At 35.5% G+C, this 18,265-nt stretch overlaps 1 long non-coding RNA gene and 1 pseudogene across 1 annotated transcript in view; both read left to right on the top strand.

Moving 5' to 3' along the window:
* The window catches only part of LOC128092598 (uncharacterized), a 27,959-nt gene extending 16,095 nt beyond the window's left edge, over window positions 1-11,864 (top strand). Inside the window, exons 2-3 of the long non-coding RNA XR_008211917.1 lie at window positions 5,292-5,519; window positions 11,349-11,864. This is a non-coding gene — a long non-coding RNA (uncharacterized LOC128092598). The remainder of the gene's footprint in view (window positions 1-5,291; window positions 5,520-11,348) is intronic.
* Window positions 11,865-11,970: 106 nt separating this feature from the next.
* Window positions 11,971-15,244, top strand: LOC120432020 (sorting nexin-32-like; annotated as a pseudogene).
* The last annotated feature ends 3,021 nt before the right edge of the window (window positions 15,245-18,265 follow it).

Here is an 18,265-nt window from a genome sequence, read left to right as displayed (position 1 = left end):
AAAACAAACAAAACAAAGCACATCTTTCTGGATTTTCCGAGCCTGTTGCAAAAAATTGAGCTGCTTTCCGGATTTCAACTCGTCGAAAATTCGTATCATCAATCATCTGGCTGTTTCAAGTTTGTCCACGGATCTCAAGTTTATCAAATCGGACCACTCCTGATACTGAAGATGAAGCTGGTATTGAAGATACATAATTTGGTGAGCCCGTTCTTGTTATAATACAAAAAAAAAAAACTTTCACTTATACGCTAACATTCACTCATTCCACTCAAGACTAACTACGCCAATTTCCACTAAATACGCGGTAGGGTGTTCCCTTGGTCGTTCGCTGTGAGTTGTGGATTGCCTGCTTCTCTAATGAAGGTTCGACTGGGGGGGCATGCTTATTAATTTCTCGTCGCTCCATACCCTCAGTGACGTGATGGGAACAAGGGCGTCTATGAAAAGTCTCCCTACACCCGCTACAAATTTCCGGCGCTTGGGGAGGGAAGCGGGAAACCATTTTGTTCTATGCGCCGGTATTTGTAGCATTAAAATTCGTGCAAAAAAACTTATGCACGTGGGTGTACAGATTACGGAGTAAAAGATGATCGAATTGTTCACCTAGCGCTCACATGTGTTTCGGGACCAAGTTGCCTGCGGGTATGGGGATCATACATACATACATACATACAGTTACAAATAGTGATTATTATTTTCCATCTTTTTATGTACCTCACAACTTTTTTCCTAAAAAATGATTGTGTGTGATTTTTTTTCAGAAAAAAAAACTTTTAAATTTTGTTAAATTTGAATTGAAAGGGTACATAAATATAAGCAAAAAGAAGTAATCAAGAATCAATTGAATATTTCTGACTACAAAACCAATATTGTTTATTATTTTAGTTATGATACTACATACTTGGGTATGAGAGAATTAACAGGTTATCATTCAATGATCATAGTGAAATAACACAATTGAAGCATGAAAACGAAGTTGACTTTATAACTGTCGGCCACCATTGCTAGTACCAACCACTAGTGTCTTCCTTTTTATCTACAAGGACTTCGCCGCCCTGGGCTCCTAAGTGTATGAAAGTATGGCACGGAGCGACGGCGCCGAATACCCATATTTACACAAAGAATTTTAGAGCGCCCGCCGCGGGATTCGAACCGGCGACCTCTGGATTGTGAGTCCAGTGCGCGGTCCGATTGATCCACACGGGCGGGACGAATTGAAGCATTCCAATTATAATAAAATTGCTTCAAAACATAATAGCATTGATAAATCTCTTTCATAAAATAAATAATAGTGCATGCGACTCAAAGAACAATTGAAAATATACGAAGGTTTGTGAATTAACCTGCATTATAACAATAACAACAACAAACAATAAAAAAAAAATTTTTGTTGAATTTTAGCTAACTCCGACTCCGACTCCGCACAGTGGATCCAGGTGTGACAAAAATCAAAAAATTAAAGTTAAATTTCAGTAGTGTTAATATTTTTCTATTTTTTTTCTCATACCTTCAAAAACTCTTTCCCAAATTTTGAGCAAGATTGGATGGAATTTGAATTTTTGGCGGCTTTGAGAGTGCAAACATTTTTGTTATTTCTAGTAGCTGAAACTTTAAAATTCGCCAAAAATATTTTTTCTTAAAACTTGCATAACTCAGCCAATTTACAACCAAATTTGATTCTTCTGGCTGCATTCGAAAGGTGTTTGAAAGTTGTTAATTTTACTGTTCTTGAAATTTCGATTGACCCCTCCCCCCTGTTTAGCTTTTCAAACAAAAGAAAGCATTAACTATTTTCAAGATTTTTTCGAATTTCAACCCTTCAGGAACAATTTTGTACGGGTGTGACCAAAGTCGCGTATGCAGTTTCTGGCGTGAAATTTAATGTACTTTCAGACTGTGTATAGCATACTTGCTCGAAAGATCAAAATTAGCACGTTTCTAAAAAAAGTCAAAGTGGATCTACTCTACTCTATTCACGAATCGGATCAAAAAGTCAGATATGGCAATCGCCTTATGATCTTTCTTCATATTATACTGGATTTTGGATTTCTTAGTGTACCAAACCCCCCCTCCCCTCTCCCGCGTCTATTTTATGACTTGGTTAAATATTCCTCTTGGAATGACTGAAAACTTCAACGGCGAAAATACTTTTTATTGTAAAATTTCACATGGGCTTGTGTGCTATCTTTTGACCCGTCTGCTGAAAAAGAAAGGACGTGTCACAAGATAGCACACAAGCTACGATGTGTATCTGCGTGGAGAATTATTGGAACAAAGTGATGCGGGCAGTGATAAACATAGTTAATGAGCAATTGCAAACATTTTAATGAATACCGTCATCAGGGTGACATTGGGTCTGGTGGGTGAGATACAGTCATACAAAATTTCTAAAATTTCTATGACCCAATCTCACCCTTGATGACGGTACATACTTTTTTTTGGTACGATAGATTTTCTTGTGGGAATCCTAACCATGCAAGATTTTTTTTCAACTGTCCCAAAAAATCTTCCAAAAAGTCTTCCTAAAAGCAGTTTTTACCTAACATATTTTTATGTGCAGCTTAGTACATAAAAAGCAGAGCAGACCTTGGCTCTAGTCGTGGATGAAGAGAAGAGGGAAGATGAGCAGTTCTCTAGGATTTCGGTCATTCGATTTTTTTTGTATTTTTTAATCCGGCTGAAACTTTTTTGGTGCCTTCGGTATGCCCAAAGAAGCCATTTTGCATCATTAGTTTGTCCATATAATTTTCCATACAAATTTGGCAGCTGTCCATACAAAAATGATGTATGCAAATTCAATAATCTGTATCTTTTGAAGGAATTTTTTGATCGATTTGGTGTCTTCGGCAAAGTTGCAGGTATGGATACGGACTACACTGGAAAAAAATGATACACGGTAAAAAAAATTTGGTGATTTTTTTATTTAACTTTTTATCACTAAAACTTGATTTGCAAAAAAACACTATTTTTATTTTTTTTTATTTTTTGATATGTTTTAGAGGACATAAAATGTCAACTTTTCAGAAATTTCCAGGTTGTGCAAAAAATCATTGAGCGAGTTATGAATTTTTGAATCAGCACTGATTTTTTCAAAAAATCGAAATATTGGTCGCAAAAATTTTTCAATTTCATTTTTCGATGTAAAATCGAATTTGCAATCAAAAAGTACTTTAGTGAATTTTTGATAAAGTGCACCGTTTTCATGTTAAATCCATTTTTAGGTGACTTTTTTGAAAATAGTCGCAGTTTTTCATTTTTTTTAATTTGTGCACATATTTGCCCACTTTTGGAAAAAATATTTTTGAAAAGCTGAGAAAATTCTCTATATTTTGCTTCTTCGGACTTTGTTGATACGACCTTTAGTTGCTGAGATATTGCAATGCAAAGGTTTAAAAACAGGAAAATTGATGTTTTTTAAGTCTCACCCAAACAGCCCACTATTTTTCAATGTCGATATCTCATCAACTAATGGTCCGATTTTCAATGTTAATATATGAAACATTTGGCTTAACATTCAATAGTACGCCCTTTTAAAATGTTAGTCTTGATTTGAAAATTTTGAAAATATTGTTTTTGAAAAGATCGGAAAATTTTACAAATGTTTCATATATTAACATTGAAAATCGGACCATTCGTTGCTGAGATATCGACATTGAAAAATGGTGGGCTGTTTGGGTTAGACTCAAAAAACATCAATTTTCCTGTTTTCATTTTCATTTTATATTACCCTAATATGACATATTTGGTAGAATACCTGACATTTTTTAATTTTGTCACACCTTTGTTCGAAGAGGATCCACTGTGCTCCGGTTTATCAGAAATATTCGGCTCCGACTCCGACTCAAGCTCATAAAAATTTAGCCGACTCCGGTTCCGACTCCGACTCCAGCTGTTCGAGTTTTTACGACTCCGACTCCGACTCCGACTCCAGGTCCCCAAAAAGACCCGACTCCACCGACTCCGGCTCCGACTCCACAGCCCTGTTTAAAAGTTTGGGGTCGAAAACGCCCCCAATACCTTTAAAGTAACTTTTGTTATGGACGCTCCTCTGGGGGTCGTCCGAGGTTTATTTGTGTTGTGAAATGTGTATTTATACTATAAATTTAACGTCAGAAAATTTCAATGCTCTAAAATATATATAACAGCAATTCCATTTGAAAAGAGCCTAAACCGAAAAAAAAGTTCTCCGATCGGGCTCAAAATTTTTGCGTCTTTCAATTACAAAAATTTGGATACCCAGACATGTATAGGTCATCGCTGAAATTTTTAAGTTATCGCAGTTTTAGTGAAAAAAGTTGATTTTTTGCCGATTTCGTCATTTTCCTGTTTTTGCGCATGGCGCGTCGAAAAACTCAGTTTTTTATTTTCAAAAAATCATATCTTGTAAACGTACGGTTCGACATCGCCAATTTTTTTATATTTTATGTGAAATTTTCCGAGGAATCCGATAAAAATATTTTCAGACATAGGCTCTTTGGTCCAGACACGGTCAAAACGCCATTTTAAGTTTTCATACGACTTTTTCAATAGTTAAGCTAGATTTTTGGAACTTCTTACTATTTTTCTCAAATCAAACTCATCACCTTTCTTTTGCGTCTAAGACAGCTAAAATCGGATGAATTGGCGCGGAGATATGATTTTTCGAAAAAAGTGGTTTTTGCGAAAAATGACGAAAATTGCCATTTTTCGGACCACCCTAGCACGATGTAGTTCACCCTAATGGCCAAACAAAAAAATACGGGTCTAATTGTTTTGGCCAAGGAACGCCCAGAAAAAATTTGAGCCCGATCGGAGAACTTTTTTTTTGGTTTAGGCTCTTTTCAAATGGAATTGCTGTATAGCAATAGTAATGGCAAATTTAATTTTCATAAAGGCCGAAAAGGACCCAAATACCGTAGGAAGGTTAAAAACGAAAATTTTAATCCATAATTGTTCTACAAATTGAACTTTTTCATTAGTTTTAAGTTCATTTGGGCAACAAGTACCCGTAATAAATAAACGACAACAAGTTGGTGAAGGGTTCTTTTGTCATTATAGTAATATTATTTTTGATTTTTTGTTCCATTTTGGCCTCAATCCACAATAACTCCGTAGGGAAGCGAATGACCAAGCCACCAGAAATAAAAGAATTAACAACAACTTTTTTACTACTCTGATTAGGGCAAAATCCGTAATCATTAAAACATTTTGAGATATTATCGATACCGTAAAACAACTTTGGCTCACAGTACGCTCACGTCCCATAAGACCATAAATACGTATTAATCCAGACTTCAATTGTATTTCAGTGATATTTACACAATATGTGTCGCTCATCCTGAGCCATTGGCTGACAAGTTATACGCTGTAACGAAATCGTTTTTGGAAGAGCATGTCAAAAACTTGCTAAACACTAAGGTGACGCCATCGTCGTTATGTACAACAGAAAGCAATCTAGGGAATGATTTGTTGCATCGTTACCATGAAGTGTGGTTGGAATACAGTAAAGGTGTGGAGTATCTTAATTACTTGTACTTGTAAGTATAATAATATCGACATTTTCGACCGGATGTTGTACTGTCATCTGGGGCGAAATGGGACACATGGGACGAATTGGGAGAGCTGTTTAAGCCTTGATACTGTATAATATTTGGATATTTTTGATTAATTTCGGATAGAACAGACACAGAACATCTAGAATAGTGCATCGCTCTCTAAAAACTGCTGTCCCTATTCAGACTGTAGTCCCGATTCGCCCAAGATGACGGTACACAGAGTTTAAAATCTGCAAATTTTGCTCTTATTATTACCGACAACGTACTATCCCGAGCAGACGGAAATAACTGGGGAAGGTCAGTTTTTGATATTGTGAGAAGATCAAAATCCGTTATTGGGATGATCGGATTAGTTGTTAAAATAACAAATTTCCATAACAAAGATTTGTTCGAAAAATAACTCAAATTGTTATTGCTCTGTTATTGCAATAACATAATTCGAATTATACGGCAAATGAAGGTAAAAGCGAATCATTATGTTCAATTATCGATTTTCTATGATTTTTTGAATATTGGCCGATCTGTAAACTGTTCCGAATATGAGGAATGACCCCGGGCAGAAAGTTGCATCTTGGAAAAATCTACCCATGTTCGTAAAAACACGAACAAGTCAAGTTCACCCCAGGGTATGGTTAAGAGATAACCGAACATGGCCACGAACATAAATTGTTCGAGGCGTATCTGCGAAAAATCTTGTTGAGTTTATTTGACCAACAATGCCACATCAAGTTGAGTTTATAGTAGCAAACAAATGAAATCTTCCAAAAATCATATCAAGTTCATAAAGTAGATTTTGATCCCAAAAATAATTTTATTGGTTTTTAATGCACCCCGCCACAATTCAGACCCCCCTTCTTCCTCTTCACAAATATGAGTAATATTGCAGGAATATACGCACTTACATCAAAACAAGATTTTTCAAAGTTGAAAAATTATTTTACTTTAAAAACTCATTAAAAAATTGTGGAGAAAGCGTTTAATCGCCAAAATGTCACAATAATTTTCCAAATCACGAAAAATCCAAAGTCTCTATATTCCATTTTTTTTTAATTAAAAATAAAAGTTTATGAAAATATTCCTAAAATTGCATAAGTCCAAAAATCCACAGTAAAATTTCAAAAAGCCTGGTAATGTTTCTTATCAAAATAATTTTTCAAAATGTTGAAAAATTTTCAACTGGATGAGAGCAAAAATTTCGCAAAGTCCTGAAAATCTAATAAATTCTACCAAAAATCTTGTCGTGATACGGATCCCGTAAATTTTCTAAGTGCCGGAACGATTTTTGAGGGGGTATGTCAATAATTATTAAAAACCGACTTTCGAATTTCAAAATTTCAATGAAGACGTTTTGTTAGGGACATTATTTTAGGAACAAACTGATGTTTTTTCAAAAATCGGACGAAAATTTCCTGTAATTTCGACGAATTTTCCGAAATTTTGGTTCAAAGCAAAAATAAACATCAAAATATTTTATCATGTTTCCAAATTCCCAAAAATTTTCAAGGTCCCAATTTTTTTCGGTTTCCTCATCTCTAAAAATTTCTAAGTGTTGAAAATATTTTACTAGCCGAAAGCCAAAATTTTGCTAAGTCCAAAAAATCAAATAAATTCTACCAAAAATCTTGTCGTGATACGGATCCCGTAAATTTTCTAAGTGCCGGAACGATTTTTGTAGGGGGTATATCAATAATTATTAAAAACCAACTTTCGAATTTCAAAATTTCAATGAAAACGTTTTGTTAGGGACATTATTTTAGGAACAAACTGATGTTTTTGTAAAAATCGGACGAACATTTCCTGTAATTTCGACGATTTTTCCGAAATTTTGGTTCAAAGCAAAAATAAACATCAACATAATTTATCATGTTTCTAAACTCCCAAAAAATTTCTAAGTCCCAATTTTTTTTCAGTTTCCTGTTCTCGAAAAATTTTAAGTGTTGAAAATATTTTACTGGTCGAAAGCCAAAATTTTGCTAAGGCCAAAAAATCAAATAAATTGTACCAAAAATTTTGTCGTGATACGGATCCCGTAAATTTTCTAAGTGCCGGAACGATTTTTCTAGGGGGTATATCAATAATTATTAAAAACCGACTTTCGAATTTCAAAATTTCAATGAAGACGTTTTGTTAGGGACATTATTTTAGAAACAAACTGATGTTTTTGTAAAAATCGGACAAAAATTTCCTGTAATTTCGTCGATTTTTCCGAAATTTTGGTTCAAAGCAAAAATAAACATCAAAATAATTTATCATGTTTCCAAACTCCCAAAAATTTTCTAAGTCCCAAAAAAAAATGCTTTTTCTGTAAAAGTAAAGAATTGAAAAATATACGCAAAAATGTCAAAGTCCAGCATAAATAAAATCAAACTTTAAAATATCAGCTCATGAACATTATTCTAAGTGTCGGAAATTGAAAATTATGTCAGTGCCCGCATAAACGAGAACTTTAAAAAAACTTTTTGTTAAATGGTTTTCTCACCATTTCAGAGATCGTAACCACTATTTGAAAAATGGTAGGAAAACCTTAAAAATACCATATCGGAAATGGTACCCTACCATTTTTCATAAAGTTCGACCATCTGAATTGAGGGTGGTTAGCAACGGTAACTTTAAAAATCTCCGAACAACGTTTCGTAAGATTACCATTTGTGTAATGGTAAAAATAAAGTAAATTTCCGCGAAAAAGCGACCTTTTTCTCTCGGTTTTTACTGTTTGAGAAATGGTTTTTAAAAGGTATTTTAAGGTTTTTCTTACAAATTTTAACCTTGCGTCTACTATTTTAGAAAGGGTTTGTAAATGGTTTTTTAGGGTGTTTCTTGCTATTTTTACCTAGCGCTACTATTTTGGAAATAATTTTCATATGGTTATTTAAGGTTAATCCTACATTTTTTCCCAGTTTCACTATTTGAGAAATAGTTTTCAAATGGTTATTTAAGGTTTGTCGAACAATGCCGACCAGTTTTTACTTTTTGATACATGGTTATCAAACGATAAATTAAAGTTTATCATACAAATTTGTTCACTTTTTGACGGATGGTTCACAACAATAATATTTGAACTTTTTCGGCTCTAATTCTAGTTGATTGCCGATTCTGTTCGTTTGATCATACTGCCAAAGTCGTCCAAACCTGAAAAAATAAGAAAAAAATCACAAAGTATCGAGTAGAATGTAACATTCAAATATGTGTACTTATCTGATGATTCAAATGATTTCCTTGATTAATGCCAATCGTGCGTTCGCTTCGATTTTGTTTTGTCGGTCGGCTGCCGCCGAATCCTCCAGCACCATCTGTTCCGTTGTTTCAAGTTCTCCACGGCGCTGAAATGATCAACAAGAAAAAAGTAAACAAAGTATCTGGGAAATCAAATGATTTGTTTGAAAATTATACCTGCGCACAAAACGTAGACAACAACCAGCCGCACAAACATTTCACTTCAGACTGTTTTTGCCTGCGCCAGCCTGCAACGAGTGCAGGTAACGAGCATAGCGAGAGAACAGAAACGAGAGAGCGCGCAAAGCAAAGTAATAATACTCTGCCTGGCGCACTCTTTCTTTTCTCTTCTCTCGCTACGTTCGTTACCTGCTCTCGCAAATATGCCGTAAATCCAAAATTATCAACTGTTGAAAAATGATTCGCTCATACAATTGAAATAAAGTAACAATTATCACAAACATGATATGCTTAAAATTGAATCGTTAACGAAACTCAAAGGAATTGTAGCGCATCAAAAGGAACCGTAATTTTCGAGCCTTTTTGTTCTTGAGCTCCTCCGTTTGTTTTCGCTTTTTGTTGGTATAGATTCTGTCAATTAAAATTGGTAAACTCCAGATTGGCTTTCTTTGGCAGCTCAAATGTGGGTGAAATCCAGGGTCAAGTAAGCCAAATGATGTCCACCTAACTTGGTAAATCGTAAATTTGAAAAGTTGAAAGGCATGTAATTGTATTTGTAACGTAAAATTTTCTAAATGTAAACTTATTTCAATAAAAAGTTTGTTTTGCGAAATCACACCTCAAGCTGAAGACAAAAACAAATCAGGTTGATGGTCTGATGTTTGTTGTGCATTGAAGTGGAAGTGTTTTGCCTTCCTCACCTTACTGAGGAAAGGCTATAAAATCACTCGAAAAATGAACTTCTTAATTTGACCTCGTAGACCCACCTTCACGTATACCTATCGACTCAGAATCAAATTCTGAGCAAATGTCTGTGTGTGTGTGTGTGTGTGTGTGTGTGTGTGTGTGTGTGTGTGTGTGTGTGTGTGTGTGTGTGTGTGTGTGTGTGTGTGTGTGTGTGTGTGTGTGTGTGTGTGTGTGTGTGTGTGTGTGTGTGTGTGTGTGTGTGTGTGTGTGTGTGTGTGTAGGGATGTGGGTCTGTGCACCAAATAATATGCACTCGATTATCTCAGCACTGGCTTAACCGATTTGGACCGTTTTGGTTTCATTCGATTTGTCTTGGGGTCCCATAAGTCCCTATTGAAAATTATGAAGTTTAGTAAAGTACTTCAAAAGTTATGCTAAAAAACCGATTTTGGTGTATGTCCGGAAGATTGTAAAAAGGGTGGTTTTTGACGTTTTTGTAAGAAACCCAGTTATGTTATACATTTTCAGAAAGGTATTAAAAAGACCTTTCCAATGACCCCAAAACATTGAAGATCTGATAACCCTATCAAAAGTTATTAGCACTTAAGTGTTATTTATACACTTTTTGGAGGCCGGATCTCAGATATTTCAATGAAAATGATGTCCGGGTCCATCATGCGACCCATCGTTAGTTAGATAATCGAAAGACCTTTCAAATGAGCCTAAAACATCAAGGATCTGACAATCCTATCAAAAGTTATTGGCACTTAAGTGTTATTTATACACTTTTTGGAGGCCGGATCTCAGATATTTCAGTAAAAATGATGTCCGGGTCCATCATGCGACCCATCGTTAGTTAGATAATCGAAAGACCTTTCAAATGAGCCTAAAACATCAAGGATCTGACAATCCTATAAAAAGTTATTGGCACTTAAGTGTTATTTATACACTTTTTGGAGGCCGGATCTCAGATATTTCAGTAAAAATGATGTCCGGGTCCATCATGCGACCCATTGTTAGTTAGATAATCGAAAGACCTTTCAAATGAGCCTAAAACATCAAGGATCTGACAATCCTATCAAAAGTTATTGGCACTTAAGTGTTATTTATACACTTTTTGGAGGCCGGATCTCAGATATTTCAGTAAAAATGATGTCCGGGTCCATCATGCGACCCATCGTTAGTTAGATAATCGAAAGACCTTTCAAATGAGCCTAAAACATCAAGGATCTGACAACCCTATTAAAAGTTATTGGCACTTAAGTGTTATTTATACACTTTTTAGAGGTTTGATTTCAGATATTGTGATAAAAATATTGTCTGAATCTTCCATGCGAACTATCGTTGGATAGGTTTTTTTATCAGACCTTGCCGATGAGCCAGAAATATTGATAGTCTGCGAACCATATCAAAAGAAATGAGTAATAAAGTTGATTTGTTAAACATGTCCAGGGGGAATGTTGCTTTTTTTTACTGAATGTATTGACTTTATGAATATGAGGAAGGCACCAACCACCTAAAGGTGGATTAAGTAACGTTTTTAAGATAAATTCGGAATTTTGCTACAAAAATCACGTCGATTTCGGCAAAACAATCATGGATTCAAACTGGAACTTGCTAGTTTCGGCTGATGCTCAGAAAACCGTAAAATATGAGTATAAAAACAACATGAAATGAAACCCAAAAAACTTAATCAAACTTCACGTTTTAATAATTGCTGTCCGTTTTTAGTGAGGAACCGGGACGTGCCTGGCCAGCGGCGCCCAATGCCACCAGTGATCTGCTGGCCATTCTTGGTGTTAAGCAGAATTTTATGCTTGCCAGCTTCGACGGCACTTTTACGCCAACGGGAATTCCAAGCTATTTCTAATTCGCAGCGGCTTCAAGTTGGACAATGTCTTCGACTAAGGTGAGCAGCTCGTTTTTAACCGGATCTGACCCTTCCTCGCCGACAGGGCACAGATAGAAAAGTTTTGCAAGCTCTCCGAAGATTTCCGGCGGTACGGCAACCAGATGTGCCAATGCGTACGGCTTTCTGCATTTTCTTCCTGATGAGATGGCTTTCCCTTGACTGCCCACTACAACCTCGACTGGTGCTTCACTCGGCGTCGGTATATTTGAACCAGAACCTTTCCGGTTTTTGTAAGTTTGAGCAGAATACTGTTAGTTCGCAGCATATCGTTGAAAAAGGTAAAATTGAGGTGTAAATTTTTGTTCAAATTTAAAATAAAAGTAAATAGCAACTTGTTTCAGCTAAGTTTTCTAAACTTGTTTGACAGCTTTGACAGCCAGCGAGTTTAACCTGCAGGTCAGGTGAGAATCCCTGTGACTGAAAAAGTCACTGTTTTAAATTATGAAGGAGGTTTTATTGAAGGTAACGAAATTTTGGGGGAAATGGGAAAATTAATTCAAGCGAAACTATGTAAATGGGCCAATGTAGAATTGTAAACAAGCAGCCTTTTCTGCTTATTACTAATGCATGAATTCACTTACTTGTGGATATACTGATGGTTCACAAGTCCTCAAAAGCCCATTAACATGTTTTAGACGAAAGTTAAACAAAACTTCCGTATTTACTTTTCAATAGGGCGAATCTGTAGATGTAAACAAATAATCATCCCACTAGCTCTAGTGACAGTTCACGTTGAGTAATAAATAGGATAGGCCGCTTGTTTACATCTACGGATTCGCCCTATTGAAAAGTTAATACGGACATATCGTGATCTTTCCAAATAAAATAAACGAATAATCACTCCGCTCCTGCTCACATTTTATTTTGAAATATTTTGAAAAGCGGCAGTCTGCTATTTAGGGGGAGAGGGGGTGTGGACTAGAGACCCTAAATTGGGAGACTGGTCAACACTGGCCAACAATGCCAAGTTTTGGTGTGCGTAAAGGAAAATCTGGAGTTTTTTTTTTAAAAAAAGGTCCAATAAACAAAATTTTCAGTTTTTGCTTTTTGGGTGTTTTTAATACCCCAGACTCAAGGCGGTTTCTCCCTCACCTTATCTGATCTATTAACCTTGTTTGTGATTTTTGCCAAGACTCAAACCTTTTAACTTATCTAGTTCAGTATTTTACCAGCTTACTGTACCCTCAGTCGCAGGGCTTCAAACGTCATTTACCCAAATACAAAACAGATCAAAACATTCAACTGTTCATGTGTTGCGACGGTTGCGACAAAATTGATTATAATCGGGAGTGCCGCCTCCATCCGGAACTACAGACCGGCGTACCTGGACATTCTGTACCCGGATCGAAACCTGCAGGAGTGACTCGGGTTCCCAAAGGAAATGTGATTGCTGGCGCAGCGTGGCAAGTATCGAGAGCGGCTGGGCGAGGGCTGAGGCAACATGATTAAGGAGTTAAAAAGATGAAGGAGGACCTCGAGGCGGAATATCTGGCGACATTCACGAAGCCGGTGGCCATACACGAAGTGTTCCTCACGCAAATGACCACCCATCCGGTGTTCCGGAACGATTCCCACTTAAAAGTTTTTCTCGAATTCGACCAGGATCTGTGCGCCAATCTGAAGAAGAAGATTGACGTGTTTGGCGGGCTGATGCGCCGCATAGGCAAAACCACTGACGAAATTCTCCTGAGCGCAACCGTGAAATACGTGAACGACTTCTTCGAGCACGAGCTACAATTCCTCGGCGAGTACCACGCGACCCTCAAGGAACCGGCACTGCGCACGGAAAAAATAACCAAAAAATACAAGGAGGTGGCCAACGCGCACATCCGCTTCTCGTCGGTGCTGACGACGCTGTCCACGGCCGAGCACGGCACCTTGGAGATGTTCCTGGCCAAGACGTAGGATATTTTCGAAAAGATTCGAGTAAGTTCGTAGCAGCAACAACCTTTCAGCTCGCTCTAATCCCGCTTTAATTTCCAGAACATAGAAGGCCGCGTCGCCAGCGGCCAGGACCTCATGCTCGGCGACACGCTCCGGTACTACCAGCAACGCCACCAAGGCCCTGCCGATTCGTCGGCTGCGCTGCCTCGCAGCGTACGAGGCCGCTTACCGGAATCTGGAAAATAGCGCGCGCCAAAAACAAGGACGTTTACGCGGTAAGTCTGGTTACTTTGAGCTTTCTCCAAAGGTGCGCAAAATCATTCATTCAACTCGATTTTTTTTCGGCTGACGATCAGACATGCCAGATGATGCTGGCGCAGGACGTCGACGGGCAGAAACAGCAGATCGATGCTGCTGAATGCCAATGGAAGTAACCTCAAGAAGGACGTACGCCAAGAGGACCAACAAGGAACACCAAACTACAAAATCGGGCACATTCAGCAACTCAAAAAAAGTGGACCAGGAAGGTAACCTCACGGCGTTTTTTCGCGTCGGCTGATGACAACATGCAATGAATTATTAATCGAGTAAGTTATTTATTTATTTATCAAAGATATTTATTTGTAATTCTTTGCTTTTATCAGCCCCACCATCGTTGAGTAGATCGTACACTTTTCCGGCAACTTAGTCAGACAAAATCTTGTTCCGGAAGTTGCCCAAATCCTACTCCAGTACCAACCCAACCCCTTATTAAGCTATAGACAAAAAAGTTTAATTATTTCATTTGAAAACAGAATTTATTCAAATTTGGTAAACGCTTTTGCAAATTGCAAACTATTTTTTAAATGGTTATTTAATGTTTCTATATGGTACTCGTGAATCAATATGAACCATTTGAACTTCAAAATTACCTTATGATTTAGGGTAACCATTTGAGTAAACATCCTCAAATAGTTTTTTAAAGTCATCAAGAAAATTGTTTACCATTACAAACATTAAAATAACTCTATTACTTATGGTGACCATTTGACAAATAGTTATCAAGGTCCGCCAAATAACATTATTACAAATGGTGACCATAACTCATAAGGTTGTTTTAAGGTCCTCACTAGAATTCATATAGTTTTCGTTTATCCGGGTGACTGCTAATTTTTCTAAGTCCAGCATAAATTTGAAATAAAGTCAAAATAATCATTTCATGATGTTCGGGTAAAATTTTGGAAAAAATAAAATTTTCGAAATTTTTGCTAAGTCCAAAAAAACTACCACTAAGAGCTCAATATCAACTGTAGATAATGCAGTAGGATCATGGAATATACTTTCCATGATACGCAGTCGGTTTCAAAAGTCGTCATAACTCGAGGAGTTTACAGCAAGATGCGAACAAACAAGCCAAGATAGTTTGAAGTTATATCCACCAACTCACTTTCCGCCCGGGACTGTATACAAATATTAAAAAAAAAATAGATTGTCATTATGTTTAGTCTTCCAGCAGTTTGTTTGCTAGAGTTTTTAATTTTAGGCTTGTTCAATAAACATAAATTTTACCACAAAATCACATTATATCATTAAATTAATTGGTTTTATTGAAATACAATTGAAAAACAGTCTATATGAAACTTATATTTTCTTACTGTGTATTACGCTTTCTAAAGCAACCAAAATATTACAGAAAAAAAAATATCTGGAAACATCACAACTTTTTATGAAACTTTTATGTTTTTGTATGATATTTTTCGCCCCATATTTTTCCAGGAAAAAAATGAACTGGTCGGGATAATTTTATGTTTATGGATGATATTTTTCCGCACCATAGCATGATAATTTGAAGTTTCCAACACGAACTTAAGTTGATAATTTTTTGATATGCGTAGAGTAAATTATGTTCGCGTTTATGTTTGATTAACTCTTAACTGGAAGTTAACAGGTACTTGACATGTTTGTGTTTTTGCGAACATGACAAGTTTTCAGGAAGATGTAACTTTCTGCCCGGGGAAACTTCAAATTATCATGCTATGGTGCGGAAAAATATCATCCATAAACATAAAATTATCCCGACCAGTTCATTTTTTTCCTGTAAAAATATGGGCGAAAAATATCATTCAAAAACATAAAAGTATTATAACAAGTTGTGATGTTTCCAGATATTTTTTTCTGTAATAATTTGGTTGCTTTAGAAAGCGTTATACACAGTAAGAAGATATAAGTTTTATATAGACTGTTTTTCAATTGTATTTTAATAAAACAAATTAATTTAATGATATAATGTGATTTTCTAGTAAAATTTATTTTTATTAAATAAGCCTAAAATTAAAAACTATAGCAAACAATTAAAAAATCATAGAAAATCGATAATTGAACATTGAAATGATTCGCTTTTACCTTCATTTGAAAGCTGTTTTTGCGATCTTTCGAATGCTGTATCGAACAACTGCAAATTTTATCGTTTTATATCAAGTTTTTGAAGAAAAACTTCGACCCTTGAAATCTACAAATTCGGGACACTTTTTTCTAACGATGTAAACAATCTTTTTTATCGCTCCAGGGGTACATATTTTTATAAAAATAATGACTTCACATTCTGAAACCAGTAAAACTCAGAGCAGTTCTCTAGGATTTCGGTCATTCGATTTTTTTTGTATTTTTTAATCCGACTGAAACTTTTTTGGTGCCTTCGGTATGCCTAAAGAAGCCATTTTGCATCATTAGTTTGTCCATATAATTTTCCATACAAAGTTGGCAGCTGTCCATACAAAAATGATGTATGAAAATTCAAAAATCGGTATCTTTTGAAGGAATTTTTTGATCGATTTGGTGTCTTCGGCAAAGTTGTAGGTATGGATACGGACTACACTGAAAAAAAATGATACACGGTAAAAATAATTTGGTGTTTTTTTTTTTATTTTTTGATATGTTTTAGAGGACATAAAATGCCAACTTTTCAGAAATTTCCAGGTTGTGCAAAAAATCATTGACCGAGTTATGAATTTTTTAATCAATACCGATTTTTTCAAAAAATCGAAATTTTGGTCGCAAAAATTTTTCAACTTCATTTTTCGATGTAAAATCAAATTTGCAATCAAAAAGTACTTTAGTGAAATTTTGATAAAGTGCACCGTTTACAAGTTATAGCCATTTTTAGGTGACTTTTTTGAAAATAGTCGCAGTTTTTCATTTTTTAAAATTAGTGCACATGTTTGCCCACTTTTGAAAAAAATATTTTTGAAAAGCTGAGAAAATTCTCTATATTTTGCTTCTTCAGACTTTGTTGATACGACCTTTAGTTGCTGAGATATTGCAATGCAAAGGTTTAAAAACAGGAAAATTGATGTTTTTTAAGTCTCACCCAAACAGCCCACCATTTTTTATTGTCAATATCTCAGCAACTAATGGTCCGATTTTCAATGTTAATATATGAAACATTTGTGAAATTTTCCGATCTTTTCGAATACAATATTTTCAAAATTTTCAAATCAAGACTAACATTTCAAAAGGGCCAAACATTCAATATTACGCCCTTTTAAAATGTTTGTCTTGGTTTAAAAATTTTGAAAATATTGTTTTCGAAAAGATCGGAAAATTTCACAAATGTTTCATATATTAACATTGAAAATCGGACCATTAGTTGCTGAGATATCGACATTGAAAAATGGTGGGCTGTTTGGGTGAGACTTAGAAAACATCAATTTTCCTGTTTCTAAACCTTTGCATTGCAATATCTCAGCAACTAAAGGTCGTATCAACAAAGTCTGAAGAAGCAAAATATAGAGAATTTTCTCAGCTTTTCAAAAATATTTTTTTCAAAAGTGGGCAAACATGTGCACTAATTTTAAAAAATGAAAAACTGCGACTATTTTCAAAAAAGTCACCTAAAAATGGCTATAACTTGTAAACGGTGCACTTTATCAAAATTTCACTAAAGTACTTTTTGATTGCAAATTCAATTTTACATCGAAAAATGAAATTGAAAATTTTTTGCGACCAAAATTTCGATTTTTTGAAAAAATCGGTATTGATTAAAAAATTCATAACTCGGTCAATGATTTTTTGCACAACCTGGAAATTTCTGAAAAGTTGGCATTTTATGTCCTCTAAAACATATCAAAAAATGAAAAAAAATTAAAAATAGTGTTTTTTTGCAAATCAAGTTTTAGTGATAAAAAGTTAAATAAAAAAATCACCAAATTATTTTTACCGTGTATCATTTTTTTTCAGTGTAGTCCGTATCCATACCTACAACCAGGGCTGTGGAGTCGGAGTCGGAGTCGGAGCCGGAGTCGGTGGAGTCGGGTCTTTTTGGGGACCTGGAGTCGGAGTCGGAGTCGGAGTCGTCAAAACTCGATTAGCTGGAGTCGGAGTCGGAGTCGGAGTCGGCTAAATTGTATGAGCTGGAGTCGGAGTCGGAGCCGGAGTCGTAAATTTCTGATGGACCCGGAGTCGGAGCTGGAGTCGGAGTTGTCAAAATATTTAATATAATTTATGAACTTATTTATTGTTCACTATTTGTTATAATTCAGGTTAATTCTCAATTTTTTTAAATTTATTTATTGAATCGCGTGCACTGCGTTGACATTTTTTATTTGATTTATTTTTTGGTTTAAGATATTTTTCAGATGCCATGATGTTTTCGAAGCATTTTTATTGTGATTGGAAAGCTCTTATTGTGTTATTTTACTAAGATCACTGAATGATAATCTGTAAATCCTCTCTTGTCAATGTTGGTATACAATATACTATAGTGTCATAACTCATAAAATAGTAAACAATTGTGGCTGTGTAGTCAAAAAATTTAAACATTTTAAAATATTTTGTTACTGTCTCTTATTGCTTGTATTTTTGTATTCTTTCAATT

Source organism: Culex pipiens, chromosome 1 (assembly GCF_016801865.2).
Source record: "Culex pipiens pallens isolate TS chromosome 1, TS_CPP_V2, whole genome shotgun sequence".
NCBI lineage: Eukaryota > Metazoa > Arthropoda > Insecta > Diptera > Culicidae > Culex > Culex pipiens.
This window is presented reverse-complemented; position numbering and strand designations above follow the sequence as displayed.